Genomic DNA, 10,345 nt, shown 5'->3' with positions numbered 1-10,345 from the left:
GACACACAGAGAGACAACACAATCTCACAATGAGCCGAATGCTTTCACTTTGTAACTGCTGCAGATTAATCACAACATCCCTCCTTCCCTGTTAAACAAGAGAACAAAAAAAAAGAAAACCCAGCCCCTGATTAAAAGTGCAGCCTCTCCCCGTGGCAGCTTGTGTCAATGTGAGGGAATCTGTCAAAGGCAGGCACGTGTGAGGTGAATGCTGTCTCTTTGAGGTGGGGTTGGTGTATCGGGGTGGAGGGGAGGCTGCTGTGACTGGAGAAGCAAAGATATTGGGAGTGAACAAGGAGCCAGTGAGCGCAGTGCTCTCCCTCCCTCCCTGGTGCCTATACACTGGGCTGCCCTCTTCCCCTCCCACTCGTACACAACACCAGTTTCTCAACCAACCCATCTCTCCACCCCGACCCCCCCCCCCCCCCCATGTGCATTTGCAAACATTAAATCGAACCTGAAGAATTATTTCGTCCCCGCACCACGTCGCTCATACTCCGATAAACATCGCTTTCACTTGTGGTAAGTTTCGAATTAACTTTTATTTTTCGTTCAAACTCCTGTAAAGTTGAGAGATAAGATTTCCAAAGGTTATGATTTTCTCTCTGTCGGTTTTCCAATGGAAGCCCCCTCACCCCCTCATTGTTGGTGATTCTCCTCCCCCCGCCCCCAAATCGTGAGTTCGTGTTTTGGTTTAAAGGAATCCTGTCGCTTTCATGGGGTTCTCATTAATTTAAACGTGACGCCCCTGCTCCACACACGAACTCTGGCTTTCCTGTATTATTTCTCTCAGCCCGAGTTCCTCCCCAGCCAGTCACTCGCATGACCAAAGTGGGACGGAACCATTCTGGTTAAGGAGGGTGACTTTTTACATCAGTAGTAAAACCTGCTGGAAGTAAATTTAACACAGTATTGTATCGATTTAAACTTATGTGTGTTTTAACAATAAGAAATGAATTATTAACGGGCATTAGAAAACGTAAATGAGTCATAAGGAAACTTTAGTTCTTCATGAGAACGCTCACTGTCTTATACTCAAGCTAATTAAGAATTCCACCCTCCCCCTTCTCAAATTTAGAATGTAATTATTGGCATTATTGTGAATGATTTAATTGAAGCATTAGTTTCAGCGTGTTGGTGACTGGACATTACTCTTGGAAACTCCAGTGCAAAGTTTATTGTTATGAACAGCTGATCTGAAAAGTTGGCAAATTGATGGATTTGAATGGGATATTAACATATGAAAGAGGTTGCTGCCCAACTGTTGAGGAAATGTATACGTTCAGAGAATTTATTTATAAACGTAACCTCTATGAATGGGGAAAGCTGACTTTTACAAATAAACAGTACGCATGCTTGAGAGACGATGCATTTTTGTGTTCCCATAATCTGTCAGCCTAGTCAAGAGAAGGGGAGAGAAATAATGGTGATTATTTTTTGCATATTTGTTGGAATAAATATGCACCTGCAACACTCTTTCCATCTTTCAGTCAACAACTCTAATGGGCAATGCATGCGATGCTGCATGTGTTTGGAAGATACATTCTCAACAAGAGTTTATTATTTTCCAAAAATACATCACTAATTGACATCAGTTATAAGTTTCATGACTGTTGCAAGTCTGTTCACTATTGTCAAATTGTTAACATGTTTTTGAATGATGTGAAGTTTGGTTATTTGCACTTGTTGAAGCTGTCAAAAACATTTGAGTACCACTGTCTCTCAGCACTGTCTGAAAAATCATCTTTACAACTGTTTCTGCTTTGATTCCTTATTAATATACATTTAAATGTAAATCAGTTTTCAAAACAAATTGCTCGAAACTATATTAATTTAAAGTTCCTCCAAATATGTCTCACCCTTGATTTTTGGAACATTGGCTCAAACTTCTCAAACTAAGTGAACAAACCTACATCCAGAGCCATGGTCAAGTTCAATACTTTTGACCAATGTTGCACCAGTATTTTGCTCTGTTTGAGTCTAGCACACAGTATGTACAGCAGAAAAATCCGTATATTTCATATCCTGAGGATATTCTAAAGTACTTTACTGTTGATTAGGTACTTTTAAAGCATAGCATGCAACTAATATGAGGAATGCAAGCTCACAACCAACAATGATAAATTGATCTTGTGAAGAGCACATCTTTCTTATTTTCTTTACATTATTTGATTGTGAGCTAAAATGGGAAAGGATTGTTTTAAAACCAAGGACTGGGGAAGGATTTGCTTTACTTTTGAAAACAAAGCACTGGAACTCATTATGAGTTGTGTTTACATTTTTGCATTGCCAGCAGCAAAAGAGAAGAGATAAGACAGTGTGGCACCAAGTTGTGTATGCAGAGAGAGATTCAGATGGCAACAAATTGGTTTGTGAAAATGTGACCAGTTGTGTATGCCAGGAATCATCAGCCAGAAGGCAGTTCTGGCTCTTGGGCAGACTAACAGTTTGGGGGTTTATAATAGAAAGTGTAGGAAACTTTCAGACTGCTGGAAGAATAGGTACTGTGTCCTTATATCTCTGCAGTTCAAATACCTGATGTCTGAAAAAGTCAATTATTTTCTCCTACCAATTGCTGCAATTTGTTGCCTTTACAAGGTAACTAAGAGACTTTGTAATCAGTGTACTAATCAGCAAGTGCCTCTTGCAAACAAGTGAAAGAATCTGGAGAAAGGAAATTGAGAAACAGAAGATCTTGGAAGCAAAGGGACATTTCATTAAATCATACAGGTTGGTGCAATTGAACTGTGTTTCTCCAGTTTCTCCATCATTTTGTTTGTTTGTGTGTCTGACTATATATTTATAGGTAGGGATACAAGATGGGTTTTAAACAGAAAGGGAATCAAAGGTTATAGGGAAAAGGCAGGAACATGGAATTGAGGATTATCAATTCATCCATGATCTCATTGATTGGTGGAAGAAACTCGATGATTTGATTGGCTTACTTCAGCTCCTATGTCTTATGGTCTTATGGGTTAGAGTTTCAACTCATAGATCTATATGTTGATAGTTCATTGTCTTGTTTATCTGTGACTAGAACCTATTCATTTCTAACAAACAATCATTCTCAATAAGTACAGAAGCAGAGTCAATGCTTTCTGTTCATCTGACTCCATCAGACAGGCAAATCAGGGACTTTGTGTACTTTGAGTAAATCATTAACGTTTGTGGCAATCCAGAGCATAGTGCGGCTTGAATCACTATATGGGTAGTTTGTCTATAATGCTATAGTTATGTGCAACCCCATGTTATAGAAAAATCATCCTTCAGATTCAGCATTTGAAGTGTTGGTGATGTAATTGTGTTAAGGGCAACACACGTTTTAAAAGTTTGTGCTTTAGAAACAGTGTCTCCAATTCATCTATCGCATTAAAGCAAATTCACATTAACGAATTGTGTGAAATGAATGACCTGTACTTTCCCAAGCAGGTGGTAACAATCTGTTTCGGGCAATCTTTTTTGACGACATATTAACCTGTTCATTTAGAAGAACTCTGCTGCTCTTTATGTTGAAGCTATGATATCTTTTGCATCCACCCAAGCAAGCAGGTGCAACATCAGCTCAATTTACTATTTGGAAGATAGCTTTGATAATACAACATTTCTTTCAACCTACACTGAATATTGACCTGAATGACCTGTCAATTGTGAACTTGGAACTTAATACATTTCGCCACGTTATTGATGTTGGCACAAAACTTTTACCCATTGCTTGGCCATGCTGAACTCTATTGGATGTACACCTGTTAATGTATTGACTTCGTAATCATTGTCTTCTATAAGATTTATAGTTCTTTTCAACCCTCATTCACCATACCTTTTAATCTTTCAACTCCTTTCTTTTTCCACTGTCATTTCCCATTAAGCCATCTTCCTTTCTCGCACCCAACCTTCAATCATCTCTATCTTCCACCCAAATCACCCTGCTTAATTCTTTAGGGTACTTAAATTTTAACATCTCCAAAACTTTGAGCCAATTCCTCTTGGATTTGCACTACCAAACTCTAGTCTATCCAATGTTTCCCATATTCTGACTTGAAACTCACACAATAGTAATTTTTGACCTTCCATAACTAATGCAAAGGGATATCCACTGGGAGCCATCATAATGTTTAACTGATTCAGATATGTGACCCGGAGTATCTCCAGCTCTGAAACTGCTCTCAACATACTTCTAATTATAATGAAAAATTAAGGGCCTAAAGCAATTCCTTTCTTCCCATCTGACATGTTTACATGGCTTTTAACTGTTCTGTGGCAAAATGCTAACTATGTTAAAGTTATCAAAATTGTCCGTTCTTGTGAGATTATCTTTCAAATTAAAGGTAGTGACTGGATGATCTGAACTGGCAGTGAGGCCAAAAGAAGTAAAGAACACATCTAATTTGCAAAACCCTAAAATCTTAAGGACGGCAAGCTTTCTGTTTGCTGTTGGACAGTAGCCCGAGGACCCTGCAGCTTGCAACCATTATCATTGCTACAGATCTTAAGATTTACGAAAGGAGCTGGATTTCTGCCCATTGTTTTGGATGCATCTTCTTGCCAAGGGGCAAGCCTATGTCTGTGGAATATTGGACTAGTGATAGTAACCTGAAGACAGAAATACAAGCCAGTTATGTTTATAAGAGGTCAAAGGCAAATGGGTATAATTTGTTTTACATGTTGGGAATATTGGGGGTTAGTGGTAAAGGAAAGGAGGAAGATTATAGCTGTGTTTCTCAATTTATTGCCAAACTTCTAAAACTTTTCGATGGAATAATTAATCATTGGTTTCTCTCTTTTAATTAATTATTCTATTAAACTCAGTTGAGGTTGATGTTGCACCATGTTTCACACAGAAGTGCAATGAAGTTTAAAAATGATGCATAATTCTTTTGTACTATATGCCTTATCTATTTGTGTCAAAGTAATTTTGGACTGATGTGAACTTAGTGCTGCAAATGTCACCACTTTAGTTTGTGTGAGAAGTGAATATGTTCATAGTCATGATTCATATTTATCATGGAGTTGAAGCAAAATAAACTCCACATCACAAAAAAAGTATATTTTCAAAATGAAAAATCTGAGGCCATTGCCCCCTGACCTTTTCTTGATTTGGAAACAATGTTATGAAGATGTGGGTGTACTGTACCTTTAAGGGGGTTAAAAGCTGGTAGAGATACCTGACAGCACCAAGTGTTTTCAATAAGGTAACAATGTAACAGTTGGTTGAAAGCTAAATTAGCCAGTTGCCTGGAAACAACAAAACAGATTTGAATTAGGCCAATCAGTTTGAATTATACCCCGAAAAATACCAAACACCAGTCCTGTTTGAATTTAGTATATTGATAATCTTAAAAGCCAATGACACAATCCGATGCTTTGAGGATATAAACAATGGGGAAAATTGAACAGTTGAGCGGAGAACTGTCAAGCACCAGTATGAAAAAAGACTGCCCAAAAAATAGCTCTCTTTATGGTACCTTTATCAATCAGTAACCTGTGAAGCAGAGTCCCCAAGAAGAAGAAAAGAAGACGAAAAGTCAGAGAAAAGAAAGGCTGCTTGGCTTTGAGATCAGAAGTTTTGTTTTGTAAATCCTAATCAGGAGTTTTATCAGACTAGTATTATAGAAGGGAAGGTAAAATATAGATTAGAGGAATGAATTGTAAATAGTTGTTAGTTAATTATTCTCTGTTATACTTTAAGAAATAAAGTTGTTAAATTTTACTTAAACTAGTTCTTGGTGTATTGAATTTTCACAGATCACTGCACAGGATAAATCTTTTCTGTGTTGCTGGTTTTAAACTAAGTAGGAGAGTTTATCCCTGTGTCTTAACAATAAATAGCTGGGAATTGGTTTTCAAACGAAAATCGTCGACCATAACCATGGATATTTTTAGCTTTTGAGGATTCAATGGAATGGAATGCATTGTGTTTTTATTTCCTCTATTTCTACAATAAACAGAGTGAGAAGCCAAAGCTGATTTTAGTAATATCATTAGACTGAAAGGGATGACAAGGTAAATTGAAGATGGTAAATGTTAAGCTGGGTTCAGAATATTACAACAGTGAGGAGAAGCTGTGGGTAAGGAGGTTCTGAGTTTCTGTGGAAGAAGGAATTGGAAATGAAACGGTTTGATCGACCTTCAATTCATCTTGAAGATGTAGGAAGAGTGAATAACATGTAAGATGTTGTAGTTGCAGTTTTGTATGAAAGAAATGACAGTTTACAGAAAAAAATGTCAATAATTAGACTGAAATAGGAGGACAGGAAAAGTAGTGACCAAGGAAAGGAGTTTGGAAGCAGGAAGTAAGAAGAGAATCATTTTATTATACAGTATCTCAGTTGAGTGTAACCTGTTAGAAGATCTTCTGTATGTAATGGAATGATGTTCATGATAACACTATACACAGTGTTTAAATTATTGAAAAGGGATTATCTGTTTAGCACAAACAGGACTAATCGGTTATGGGAAATATTGCGATAAGAAATATTAAACATATGAAGGCGAAGAATGAATGTCATTCAGGGTTCGGAGATGATACCTATTCAGTATGCTTGGGAACAGCTTGATATAACTGCAGTCATTAAAAAAAAATTGAAAGCAATAGTGGGATAGTCTTTTTTGCCATCACATTTTGCCAAATTGCCTGCTTTTTATTGCAGCAGTTTTAATGAATTTATAAAGAGTTGAAGATTCAGTCTGCTGATTACTGTTCAATTGTGAGGTATAAAACAACCCCCTCCCTCCATTGTCATACCAAAATGTATGGGAAGGAAAGACGTAGCAGTTCAACCATTTTCATTTATGAGGAAGAAAGGATGTATGTACAGGTGCTCTGTAACTGAAGGAAATTGACGAATACTGAATGAAGCATCCAACAAGGATTGTCAGAAATTGAACAAGATTGGATTATGTTTGAAGGAGGTAATTGGTAGAAAACAGAACATGGAGATGACTAAGTGTTTGAGTGAATTGTCAATGAGCATGAGGATGTGTTAACAGCCACAAACATGGTTGGTCTATTTTGAGGGAACATTTTTGATTAGAAATTCATAATCACAAAATATTAAAGTGCAGCATTCCAGACCCAGTCAAAATAAATGATTTTTAATAAATTATTCACCAAGATGTTCAGAATCAGAGCTTCAAAAGTTATGCAGTTCAAACAAGACCTTAAGGAGAATAGCTTTGCCAGAAAAGTGTTGGAGTTAGTTCAACAGCCCAAAATTGTAGGGGGAATTCAATAATGAATAGTGGGTTCATTAATTTAATGTTTACATAAAGAAATAAAAGGAACCATCTGTCTTGAAGAATGAGCACATTTCTACGGAAATGGAAAGGTGAAGTGGGAGAAGGGGCAATACTGTGCACTACGATTTTTACAAAGGAAGTGAAGGCTTTGACAAGGGTACTGAAGAGATTTACTAGAATAATTCCAGAGATTTAGTGTTGCAATTATCTGGATGGACTGGGTTTTTCCTTAGAGTAGAAAAGGTAAGAAGAGATTTGATGAAGTTGTTTAAAATCATAAAGAGGTTAGGTTGAATAAATGAAGATACACATTTCCAGTGCTTGAAGAGTTTATTAACCATAGATTTAAGGTGACCTGACAAAGAAGGTATGCAACATGAGGTTAGGATTTAGCACTTACAGCTTGATAAAGATGGTGAATAAGATTGTGTTGTAGTTTCTGCAAAATAATTGTTAAAAACCAAAAGGAAAAGATTGTAGGTCTCCAGGTGAGTGTGTGCAACAGGATTCATTGTATTATTCTTCAGAAGAGGTGATGTATACTCAATGGACCAAATGGTGTCCTTCGCTGCTAAGAGAATGTGCAGAATTTGTGAAGTTGGAAGGTATGTGACTATATTGGGCTGGATATAATTCTTATAGAATCGTGGGGAGGAGGGGGATCACTCCCAATAAGAAGTTTATGGAGTCCAAAACATGGAAGGTCTAGTACATCTGGGGTGAAAATGTAGATCAGTGGCATAAAGAGAAATGGATGCAAGCTTTTCAGTACAGCCATTGAAATTAGAGCAGGAAGAGCAAAATGAATCATTAATGTCAGCTTTCTCCCGAGAATGAACACAATCGCATACCAGTTGGATGGAGAATTGTCAGTTAATATTAGACAGTGTTTAGGCAAGCAACCAAAAAGAACAGCTGTTACAAGGAGTAGGGAGTTAGCAGCTGACACTGAGATTGTAGTTGTCTTTGTTAGTGCTACCTGTGGATTTACTAAGATTATGTGCAGGGAGACATTTGGCGTGAGATTTATCAGATTAATCAAGATGCCAAGTAAAATAAGTAAAAGCCTTTTATGAGGGGTACCAGAGTGGCAACCATAATTGAACCAAGATGTAATATGAAGAAAGGGGAACAGTAAAGTAGAACATCATGCAAACTAAAACAATGTTAGTTGCTTTACTGGCACAGATAGAAGAATCCAAAGAATACAAGCAGATTTCTGGAACTGAAAAGATTCGAGTAATTCTCAAAAACCATTTTAGTTGGAGTCACTAACTGTAAAGAAACAATTTTTTTAAAAAAACACTTTTGCAAGCAGATATTAAGGCAATTGTCAAAATAGTCCAGAGCTGAGATAGTGGTTCACTTGAAAACATTTATATTACACATGGTCACTAAATAGGTTGGGAAGCAGGATGTGGTTTGTACTTTGAAAGAATTTGCAGAATTGGCTGTAGGTATTTGTTTTCAGAGCCAGAGCTAAGTGTTTGGATTTTCACTTTAAGGAAGGAAAATACTGCTGTATAGCCAGATTACCAACACAGCAAGATGGGACACAGGCATGCACTTATGGAATTCTGTTTTTGTACCTGCACTGCCTTGGCTAATGCATCAATCTGTGGTTGGAAAATTTGGGAAATTTTATAAATATTTAGAGGAAACTGGATTAAGAAAGATGGCTAAGCAGTTGTTCAGCTGAAAGAGTGATGTTTCTGACTTCAGGGTCATTTACACCGACAGTATCTTTTCCAACAACATCTTTCCTATCAATTACATTGGTGCTTCAACTCCTTCACACAGTGATTGAACAATTGACATAACAATTGGATAGAGAGAAACTGACATAAAATCAATTGTTAGCAGAAAATAATTAATTTTAGGAGAAACAGTCTGCCTGTCTAAGATTAGAGAGCAAGCGTAGGTTAATGCAGATGGTGCAGATGATTGTAGTCAACAGATATTAAAAGCCATATAAAAATATTAAGTAATTGATTAAAATATACAGTGTATATATAATAGAATTTAATCAAATAAAAACATCCAAGTTGAGAAGTATTGCAGGTGAAAAGAAACAAAACACTTGTTTCTTGACACTTAATGTTCATTGGCATTAATCATGTTCAGCTCTGGCTGAACTCAGTCATCATTTATTACCAGCTGAAATTGTTGCCCTCCTGCCGCTGTTGGGATAATAAGTGACATTGTTTTGTGCATTTTCAAAATCCTAGTGAGCGTACTTCCTCAGCACAAAACTGTCCATAATTTTCTATTAAATAATGACATACTGAAAGGTAGGTTGGTGTGTGAAAAGTCTCATTGGTGTCTCACAGAAGATGATGATATAAAAAAAACAGAATTTGGATCAATAAACTGGCTCTTGTTTGCATGACATTAAGATTGATGGATTTCAAATGTTGAATTTATCTTGGAAAAATATTGTAACATGTTGTCTTTATAGGCAGTTTAAAACATGGTCCCATTTTTTATACTAGTATCTTAAAATAGTAATGAATAAGTGTTGGCTTTCCAGTCCTTGAGTGTGTTTTGTAAACAGAAAACTGATTTCAAAATGTCAGGAAATAAAATAGAGCAATGGAAAGCTGGTTATTAGTAGCCCTTCATTGCAGCACGTTCTGTGTTTGAAAAATATATCTCTGTTATCCTTAAACATGGAATTGCAATAAAGATTTGAAGATTGAATATCCTTTTTAATGATAAATGAAACATTCATATATATTGGCCAGTATCACAAAATTAGACAGTTTCCCCCTGAATCCAGGTGAAATGACTCGGCGTTATCTCTGATACCATCTCACCTTCCTTTCTACATAAAGCTCAGGAGTTTTTCCAGATTACGGGTTTTCCTGTCACCAGATTTAGGGCAAAAGCAAAGTCATAAGCCATGAAAGAAAGTATTCCTGGCCAATTTTGTATGTTGGTACGAGAACCAGAATCCACAGATAAACCGAGGTCTTTGAAGTATTGGGGAAGGGTTGAGAGGGAGAGAAGCCCAGTCTTAACAATGAATTAACCACCAAATATCATTGCTCAATTATTGTGTTGGAATTCAGGCAGTTCAAATTTTAAATTACCAGGTGGGTTAATTTTC

The 10,345-nt window shown here is 36.8% G+C and overlaps 1 protein-coding gene across 3 annotated transcripts in view; it reads left to right on the top strand.

Annotated features, from left to right (window-relative positions):
• Window positions 1-281: 281 nt before the first annotated feature.
• The window catches only part of foxp2 (forkhead box P2), a 798,642-nt gene continuing 788,578 nt past the window's right edge, over window positions 282-10,345 (top strand). For all 3 annotated transcript variants that reach the window (XM_060839811.1, XM_060839807.1, XM_060839808.1), the window contains exon 1: window positions 282-522. The gene's annotated coding sequence lies outside the window, so the exon portion shown is untranslated. The remainder of the gene's footprint in view (window positions 523-10,345) is intronic.

Source organism: Hemiscyllium ocellatum, chromosome 19, assembly GCF_020745735.1.
Source record: "Hemiscyllium ocellatum isolate sHemOce1 chromosome 19, sHemOce1.pat.X.cur, whole genome shotgun sequence".
NCBI lineage: Eukaryota > Metazoa > Chordata > Chondrichthyes > Orectolobiformes > Hemiscylliidae > Hemiscyllium > Hemiscyllium ocellatum.
The sequence above is the reverse complement of the archived record's forward strand: the minus strand, read 5'-3'. Positions and strand labels throughout refer to the sequence as shown.